The sequence below is a fragment of the Ovis aries genome, chromosome 23 (genome assembly GCF_016772045.2).
Source record: "Ovis aries strain OAR_USU_Benz2616 breed Rambouillet chromosome 23, ARS-UI_Ramb_v3.0, whole genome shotgun sequence".
Lineage (NCBI taxonomy): Eukaryota > Metazoa > Chordata > Mammalia > Artiodactyla > Bovidae > Ovis > Ovis aries.
The window spans coordinates 25,873,678-25,884,127 of record NC_056076.1 but is presented as its reverse complement, the minus strand read 5'-3'; the positions used below and the strand labels follow the sequence as shown (position 1 = coordinate 25,884,127).

Genomic DNA, 10,450 nt, shown 5'->3' with positions numbered 1-10,450 from the left:
TATTTCTCACCCAAACCCTCAGTATTATAACCATTCCTTTCTTTTACGTCTCGGTTCACAGAACACCCCACCCCCCTTAACCCCATGACTACTTCTTCCTGCCTTTCAAAATGGAAATGAGCTCAGAATCAATTCCATTTTCCTCGCGCCCCATTCTCTGTGGGTTAGAACTGCCCCAGTTAATTTAAAGCCGAGGCAGATGGTAATTCATCTCTGGCAATCAAGGCAAACGCTGAGGTCTGTTCCAGAACCACTGTCGTCAGCAGGGAGAGCAGGGTTACATGTAGCTGCTTAAATAAGCCCTGAGATGTGGAGCTTCTTCCAGGGCTCGGCAGTCACCCACTTTCTGCTGCTGCCACTAATGTCGCTCCTGGGGAGGTTGAAGGTTGGGAGACTGGGTATAAGGTGGGAATGCAGTGGTGGGCTTGGGAGAGGGCACTGGGACTGTTGTGTAAGTCCTGGCAGCTGCCCAGATGAAGACTTGCACTGAGCTGAAAGCACAGGACTCAACTGCCTTCCTCAGGAAAGTGTATTTGGAAAATACACGGGAATGTATTTCCAAGCACACGGAAGATAGTCCCTAGTATATAATCAGGGCTCCGTAATTATTTGCTGAAGGAGTGAACAGAAAGTTGGCTCCAGGTAGGCAACTAGTTCTCCTCTGAGCCTTTACAAGTCCCTTGGGTTTTACCAGGGCATGTTCCCCTCTCACATAGACGTGTGAGGAACGGCGCCATGAAATGGACCAGTTTGTTGGGAAACACTAAAAGGCTATCAGCTCTTGGGAGTAATCTCAAATATTCAGAGCCAAGTTCCGCATCCTTGGAATGACTTCAAGAACGTAAGTCATTGAGAATGTCTACTGTAAAATCAGTTGACTTAAAATGTCCCATTGGGTGCCTGGCTAGCTCAGTCAGTAGAGCGTGAGACTCTTAAAATGTTCCACTGCCTAGGCCCAGGACCAAGAGAAAAAGGACCTTCATTCAAAACCACAACTAAAGCCCACTGGGTGGGTTTTGCCTTATTGTCTTGAAAGGCAGAGACCCTTTGCCATTCCCGGTCTGCCCATAGAGAAGCAGGATGGGATAGGGGGCCTGCCTGGGGCACTGCAGAGGGTCTGAGCCCTGCAGGGAAGATGAGGCTTTGCCAGAGGCAAGACCCTGCTTGTCTGGGCATCCTCTATATAGAGGCAAATACCCAGCAAATTTTGCAAATGCTCTATAACGAATTTGCTATTGTTCAGTCGCTCTGTCATGTCTGACTCCTTGCGATCCCATGGACTGCAGCATGCCAGGCTTCCTTGTCCTTCACCATTTCCTGGAGTTTGCTCAAACTTATGTCCATTGAGTCGATGATGCCATCCAACCATCTCATCCTGTTGTCCCCTTCTCCTCCTGTCTTCAATCTTTCCCAGCAACAGGGTCTTTTCTAATAAGTCGGCTCTTTCCATCAGGTGGTCAAAGTATTGGAGCTTCAGCTTCAACGTTAAGTCCTTCCAACGAATATTCAGGGTTGATTTCCTTTAGAATTGACTGGTTTGATCTCCTTGCAGTTCAAGGGTCTCTGAAGAGTCTTCTCCAGCACCAAAGTATGAAAGCATCAATTCTACGATGAACATTACAGCTCTATCGCCAGCATCCGTTCCATCCATCTCTTTTCCACTGAGTAGCAATGAAAATGCTCTTAGCTCCCAGAGAAGGGGAATGGAAGCTTCTCCATCTAAGTCAACCAGTGAAATCTCACCATCTTTGCCCTGGTGTTTAGCTTAGGGGCACTTGAGGTCTGAAACGGCCCCATCAGAAGGAAACTCAGGGCTTCTTTTTCCTGATGAGATCAAACGAGATGTTTCCTGGAAGAACACAGCTCTGGGAGGTACTGGCAGCCATCTTATGACCACAAAGTGAGCAATCCTCAGGAGAGAGCCAGTTCCAAAAAGGTGGCAAGTCAGTCTTGATGACAAGGCAGAGCAGCTGAAGCATTGAATATTTCTCAAATTTTCAGTGGCATTAACCGATAATATCCTTATTTTTCAAGAGCATTTGATTCAGTTTCTGTAAATCAACTTTTCAAAACCATGACTTTTTATTTATTCAAAACCATGGCTTTTTAAAATGTTTTATGCTTTTAAAAAAGTTTTTAAGATAATTTAGAACAGCTGTAGATTTACTAATTTAGTTATTTTGTCACTTGTGACTGAAACATCTCAGTTGATGTTCACCTTGATTTTAAAAAGTACAAAAAAATCAGGAAGGGTTTGGAAATAGGCTTTTGCATGTATATTATTAAATTGAAAGAATTTATCCTTTGTTAAGAATAAAATTGGCAGTTTTCCCAAAGATACTATAATAATGTCCAATAAACTAAAATTATAGTAAACCCTAGTTATACCACCATAGAATGTTAATAGAATAGACCACCATAAAATGTAGCACCAGAGATTATTAATATGATAAACATATTGAAAGTTGAAGCCATAATGTAAATTTTCATGCTGTAATTTCCCATGAACAATTTCTAATATTTCTGTGATCTTTACAACTTTTTTGAAAATCTTATCTTATATATTACAGTTTAATTACACCCTGCTCATAATGTGATATACTTAGTCTCAACTTTTTGCACTTGTAGCTAGTGCTGTAATGAACATTTTTAGGAAGCATACAGATTTTTTAATTCTGTTGAATTAAGTGAATGACCTAACATTTCTAGAAGGTTATAACTCAGGCTGATGCCTTGGACATCAAGCTGCCTGGAAATGAGTCTTGTCTCCACCATTACAAGCTCTTTGATTTTGGACAGATTACATAAACTTACTTTGCCTTGGTTTCATTTGTAAAATGGGAATAATCATAGTACCACCTCAAGAGTTATTTAAGACCAATTGTCATAAGACACATAAAGGGGTTTAAAGCAATGGATGTGTGTGCCAAGTCGATTCAATCGTCCGACTCTTTGAGACACCATGGACTGTATACCGCCAGGTTCCTCTGTCCATGGGATTCTCCAGGCAAGAATACTGGAGTGGGTTGCTGTGCCCTCCTCCAGGGGATCTTCCTGACCCAGGGACCAAACCCGAGTCTCTTTACATCTTCTGCATTGTTAGACAGTTTCTTTACCACTAGCACCACCTGGAAAGCCCAAAACATGCACCATATACATTATCAGGGCCTGTAACTACAAGTATAATTATTTGGAATAATATTAGAATATGAACACATTACTGTCATAAATTCTATGACACTGAAGACTTACAAGTTCTTATTAAAGTTTTTTTGCCACTTTAATAGATACATCATTATATCTCACAATTGCTTCACTTTTTACTTGATTACTAAACATTTCTCCTGTATTTATGTTTCCTGTATTGTTTATTCCCTTTACTAAAATGTTTTTCAAGTATGTCTAACAGTCTAAAATGTTTGTGACTTATTAATTCACAGGGCATGTACATCAGTTTCCTCTTGATGATGTAACAAATACCACAAATTCAGTGGGTTAAAACAACCCCAACTTATTCTCTTACACTTCTAGAGGCCAGAAGTCCAAAATCAAGGTGTTGGCAGAGGTGTGTTCCCTCTGGATACTTGGCCTCACAAAGTAGTTCTCCTGCCCCCTTTTTTTTTTTTTTTTCAAGACATTGAATACATTTTTATTGAGCCTTTTAGTTTACATGAGGTAAAAGGCAAATCAGTTCTCTTTAAGTGATATTTTACACAACTGTAGTAAAATATTTTAAAGTTCAAGGGTTTATAATGGATTACATTTCTTAAAAGTTGCGGGATCAAGTAAACATATTCTAACTTGAATTTTCCAGTTGACTCTTCGCTTAACAATAGTAACCAGCTCTAACTAAATACATGAGTTTCTTCACGGCCATGTTTTATTGTTGATGGTTTCTTCCATTTCAGTCAATATCCACTAATTCCACTTCAAAAATAAGTTTTGCATTTGGTGGAATTTTGGCATCAGGCTGTCCTTTCTTTCCATAAGCCCATTCTGGTTCAATCTCCAGTCGAGCCTTTTCTCCTTTACTCATAGTCAAGAGTGCTTCATCCCACCCTCTGATAACTTTGCCTATCCCAACCTTAAAACTTAAAGGCTTGGCATTTTTCTTCTTCTTTGAACTCGTTTGAATATTAGTATCAAAAACAGTCCCGTCTTGTAGTGTTCCTGTATACCAGCAGTGAACAACATCTCCTTTGGGAAAGTTGGTTTTATCTCCTTTTAAGAACAGATTTTGTATATTTTGGTGGACCTCATCCAGAGTCTCTTCAGACTTGGTTTCTTTGGGTTTATCTTCATTAAGCTTCACATTTTTCACCTGCTCAGACACTTTACTTATACTTTCAGTACCCTTGAAACGCTTACTTTCAAAAAGATGGTTATAGGCTGTAACCAAATGGTCCTTATTAGCTGTCTTGGCCACATTTTTAATGTTACCTAGTAATTTATGTTCTGCAAGAAACGAATCTGAACCGTGATCCTGCAGAAACTTGATAATGTCCTTCTTGGGCAGCTGCTCGCTGCGCAGCTGCTCCACGGTCCAGGCCCGCTGCGGAACGGCGGCCGCCATCTTCCCCCGCTGCCTCCGCTTTACTCTCTCCTGCCCTTTTTAAATTTCTAGAGGCCCCTTGCCTCCTTGACTCATCACCCCTCCTTATAAGGACACTTGCAATTACATTGGATCTCTCAAATAATCCAGGAAAATTTATCCACCTCAAGAGCCTAATTTAATCACACCTGCAAGGCACTTCCCTGGTGGTCCAGTGGCTAAGACTGCGAGCTCCCAATGCAGGGGACCCAGGTTCAATCCCTGGTGGGAGAACTAGATCCCACATGCTCTAACTAAAGATCCTGCATGCCACAATGAAGATGGACTATCCTGTGTGTTGCAACTAAGACCTGTGCAGCCAAATAAATAAATAAAGCATCACACCTGCAAAGTTCCTGGCACAGGTTCTGGGAATTAGCATGCGGGTGGCCATTATTCCATCTATGACATCGTACAGGTATTGATTTATCCAACACACACTGATTGAGACCGGGGGCTAGAGCTGTAAGGATGCATTAAGACAGAGGGTTTGCCTGCAAGGAATTCATGTCTGTTCTTAAGCAATGGAGACAGACATGAAAGGGAAAGAGAGAGGGAGGAAGGGAGGAGAAAAGGCAGGAAAGGAAATGAGGAATGGAAGTCAGTACTGCCACAAAAAGTAAAATGCTACAGTAACAGAACAGAAACACTTGTTTTCATTCCTGGGATCCTGGAGGCCTCAACAGAGGAAAGGAGAGCTAAGCTTGTCCTCCCAAGCTAAGTAGGAGGCAGGCACATAAGTAGGAAAAAACCACTTCTGGAGAGGAGACTGAATTGCAGAGGGACGAAGATTTGAGAGTACATTAAATATGCACAGAAAGGCAAGCAATTGGTTTAGTTAGTTAGAGGCTAGGAGATTTCAGACCGAAGTAGCAAGAAGACTGAAGGGCTGTGCTACCAGGTTGAAGTCCTGTGGGAAACAGGGACGTTCAGTTCAATTCAGTTCAGTCGCTCAGTCGTGTCCGACTCTTTGCGACCCCATGAACTGCAGCACGCCAGGCCTCCCTGCCCATCACCAACTCCTGGAGTTCACTCAAACTCATGTCCATTGAGTCAGTGATGCCATCCAAACACCTCATTCTGTCATCCCCTTCTCAGCATCAGAGTCTTTTCCAATGAGTCAACTCTTCACATGAGGGGGCCAAAATACTGGAGTTTCAGCTTTAGCATCAGTCCTTCCAGTGAGCACCCAGGACTGATCTCCTTTAGGATGGACTGGTTGGATCTCCTTGCAGTCCAAGGGACTCTGTAGAGTCTTCTCCAACACCACAGTTCAAAAGCATCAATTCTTCAGGGCTCAGCTTTCTTCACACAGTCCAACTCTCACATCCATACATGACCACTGGAAAAACCATAGCCTTGACTAGATGGACCTTTGTTGGCAATGTCTCTGCTTTTGAATATGCTATCTAGGTTGGTCATAACTTTCCTTCCAAGGAGTAAGCATCTTTTAATTTCATGGCTGCAATCACCATCTGCAGTGATTTTGGAGCCCCCCAAAATAAAGTCTGACACTGTTTCCACTGTTTCCCCATCTATTTCCCATGAAGTGATGGGACCAGATGTCATGATCTTTGTTTTCTGAATGTTGAGCTTTAAGCCAACTTTTTCACTCTCCTCTTTCACTTTCATCAGGAGTCCTGTGGGAAACGGGGAAGTTAGTGAAGGTAAATAAATGAGCTGATTTGACCCAGGTTTTTGAGATCCCAGTCTTGAGTCTAGGGCGGACTGACTGAGGGATGCCTGAAGGCTGTCACAACTGTCCAGGGGAGGGTAGTAAATTCCATTTATAAATATTTTAAATTGATATGTAGTAAAAGAAATGAAAATGAAAGAAATAAACTAGTTGATTTCAAAGTTACCTTCCTGATCTCAAGTTCTGTGGTTTCATGATTCCATTTGTTCTCCCAATGGGATTGGGAATTATACTTTAGCTACTAGGCCTAGAATAAAAAATTGTATTTGCTGTACTCCCAGTAAATGATTAAATTCTAATTTCCCCTACAGGAATCCCGGAGAAGGAAATGGCAACCTACTCCAGTATTCTTGCCTGGAGAATTTCATGGGCAGAGGAGCCAGGCAGGCTAGAGTCCATGGGATCACAAAGACTCGGACGAGACTGAGCAACTAACACTTACTTACAGTAAATGACTCATAAAAGAAGTATTTAGATAAATAGCTACTAAAATTTTTATTACTCCTATTTCCTCCAACATATACTAATAAGCCTAGTGTTTTCCCTTACAAAAGCAGACTATAAAAGCAATGCCATATTTTTTTGTAACCTAGAAGCAGCAAAACTCCTCAGACTACAGACTTAGAAGAACAAGCAATGCTTGCTGTTCAGCTTTTCTTTTAACTTTAATAAATTATTGGACTTTGAAGTTAAAGTCTAGAGTCAGGCATTCATTTCTAGAAAGGTTTTTATACGACCTTAACAATGCAAAGTAAATTGTACAAAAAAAGAAAAATGCTCAGTAAAAAGTAGGAAGAAAATAAGACCCTGCAAAATGCATTAGGGACATTTACATAATGCAGCAAGAACAGTGATCGAATAGGAATCATCATCTTTCTACTTGTTAAGGCTGATCACCAGCTAACGAAAGACAAACTCATTAAACATTTGCTCTGCTTTGTTCTAATAATTTTTAAAATTTGTTTCTGTTTAAGATCTATTTTAGGGTTTGCTTTTTAAATTGGATTTTTTGATCATATAAACAACACTGACACAGTTCCAGTTCCTAACTATTTAAAAATGTATTAAAGGCTCAGTCTCACTGCCAGTCCTGTGCCCTCCACCCCCTGCCACTCTCTCCCCACAGGCCATTTTTATTAGTTTCTGGTTTTTTCTGCTAGGTTTTGTAGGGAAAAAAACACCACAAACAAGAACGCATATATTTTTATTTCCCCTTCTTTTAGACACAAAAAGTAGCATTTTAGATAGTGTGTGAGCTTTATTTTTTCCCAGAGGACACTACTAGTCTGGAAATCACTACATATCAGAATGAAGAGTTTGCGCCTCCTCTCTCATATGGCCGAGAGGGGCCCACGGAGTAGGTGACCGGTGCCATTCAACCAGCTGTCCCCTGCAGACATTCGGGTGCTCCCAAACCTCTGCTACTCTTATGCCTCCATGAATAAACTTGTACGTCTGTTGTTTCGTATCTGTCGAGGTGTGTCTTTAGCGAAGATGCCTAAAGTATTTCTGGAACAAAGGGCAAATTCATCATTTTGCTGGTTATGGCTAAATTCCCCTCCAGAGGTTGTGACATTTTGTATATATGTATGAGAGTCCTTGATTCTCTACAGTCTCACTGATAGTGTTGGTGAAACTTCTGGATTTTTGCCAATCTGATAGGTTGGAATTGATACTTTGATGTGACCTGAATCTGCATTTCTCTTATTGCGAGTGGAATTGATTATCTTTCATATAGATAGTGTTAGTTGCTCAAGTCATGTTCGGCTCTATGCGACACTATGGACTGTAGCCCGCCAGGCTCCTCTGTCCATGGAATTCTCCAAGCAAGAATACTGGAGTGGGTTGCCATTTTAAAAAAAATTAAATTTTTAATTGAAGGATAATTGCTTTGCAATATTTTTTTGGTTTCTGCCAAAAAACATAATTTTAAAATTCTGAAGTCACGGTAGACTCTCATGAAGTTGTAAGAAATAATACAGAGAGATCCCTGGACCCATTACCCAGCTCTCCTCCCTGTGCTCACATGGTGCAAAATTAGAACGCAATGTCACAGCCACCAAACTGACATCCACACCATCAAGTCCAGCAGAGTTCCCAATCTTCCTTTTTACGAGCCTTTTTTTTGTGAGTTGGACAAATTGGGGTAAATGCATCCCACTCACTTCTCCCACCAATGACCAAACGACAACCATGAAAGCCTATCGGGAGATTCTGAAAGGTGGGGTAAGGAAGACCAGCTCCCTGGGGACCCAGAGACTCAAGTAACAACTCAGCCATGAATCCTAGGAGTTCACTTGCCTCTTCATTAGATATCCCAGGCTGGGTGCTAAAAAGGTCAGCAACATAACTGACCCAAGTAGAAAAAGCCCCACAAGAAAAGCCTGCTGTCCTCAGCCTGAGAACCTAGAAGGGTGCAGAGCAGCAGGCACCATTCAACCATACAGTCTGTTCTTCAGAAGAGCACCCCAAGAATAGCCAGGGCACTCCCCGCCCCCACTGGGGAGCAGTGGTGGCCAAACCTGTTCCCCACCAGCACCCACCCCCATGCCCTCAGTGGTGAGGAGCCTGTGGGAAGGAACTCTGGGGACTCCCCTCCTGTATGCAGCCTCAGACTTCTGCCCCCTTTTCTATTGGGTTTCCAGGTAGGTTATAAAATACACAGGGCTTCCCTGGTGGCTCAGTGGTAAGGAATCCGCCTGCCAATGCAGGAGACATGGGTTCAATCCCTGGTCCAAGGAAGATGCCACATGTGAAGAACAACTAAGCCTGTGTGCCCACAACTATTGAGCCTGTGCTCCAGAGCCTGGGAGCCACGACGAACGCCCTTGCATGGAAGCTACTGAAGTCCACGCACCCTAGAACCCATGCTCTGCAGAAACAGAAGCCATCGCAATGAGAAGCCCATGCACCACGAGAGAGCAGCCTCCACTCGCCGCAACTAGAGGAAAAGCCCGCACAGCGACAAAGACCCAGCACAGCCAGAAATAAATAAAATTATATAAAAAATGAAGGGATAAACGGTTGGCCCCTATGAGAAGCCCTTGGCAAGCATCTCCCTTACTTGGCTGTAGTCCCCTCGGGGGAAGGAACCTGGTCTTATTCACTCTCACGCCACCAGCACAGCCCAGTGCCTGGGACAGAGCAGGTGCTTAATAAATGGCCTAAAATACTGGAATCAGAGACTAGAGACTAGGCTGCCAGAAGCTGCTACACAGACAGAAAGACTGCAGTTACCCTATGCCAAATGACATTTATACAAGGTCAAGGGATACAGGAATAAAGGGGAGGTCTAGTTACCATAGCAACCCTGTTCTGCCTGAACAAAAGTACTCTGGGGATTTCATTAAGACTTCAGGGAAACTAACAGCCACCATCCGCCATGATGTTTCCTGATTCTAACAACGATGGTGATGGTGGAAGGAGAGAGAAGAGCAGGTGAAGGAAGGGAAAAAGGGGAGGGAAGACTGTAAATGAAGCAAATCCTTGGAAATGAACTAAGTAAACTGGAAATAACATTCCAGACATAAGTTAACACCTTCTCTTTGAGAAATCAAGCAGGTGTTTTCAGCATCTGCCCTCAAACTCTTTCATCACCATATTTCTTCCTTGAGACATTTATTTTACAGTAGGGATGACTGTCACGTTCCTTGTTAGATTTTTTAATTTAGCAAGCAAAAATTATCTCGGCAGTGAATTCTTTGCTATTCTGGTTTTTTGGTTTTATAAACTAATCCACTTTAATTTTTTAAAACTTGGTAAATCTGTAGGTGGAACATAACACATTCTGACAATGACCTTTAATAATAAGGCACCGATCCTACTTAACCGTTCAGTAAGAGGGTAAGACGGGTGTGCATTAATGAAGCAGTCACTGGTACCGCTGCGGTGGGATCTGCTCTGTTAGATGGTAAACAGTCTCCCCTGAGAGAAGCATTCATTCACTGAGCACGGAACTAGACGCTGGGAGCACAGAGATGAACTGACACAGATACTGGAAGTCTCCGCACACACCTGGCGGACCATGTGCTCAGTTTTGCAAATACAAGAGATCATCTGGTGTATGTGGCTATTTATTTACAACTGAACAAAATTAAAAATCCAGTTCCTTACTCGTTCCTGCCACATTTCAAGTGCTGAACCACCATGCGTGGCTAGTGACT

The 10,450-nt window shown here is 42.5% G+C and overlaps 1 pseudogene; it reads right to left on the bottom strand.

Moving 5' to 3' along the window:
• Window positions 1-3,691: 3,691 nt before the first annotated feature.
• LOC121817768 (peptidyl-prolyl cis-trans isomerase FKBP3-like) lies at window positions 3,692-4,595 on the bottom strand (annotated as a pseudogene).
• Between the last annotated feature and the right edge of the window lie 5,855 nt (window positions 4,596-10,450).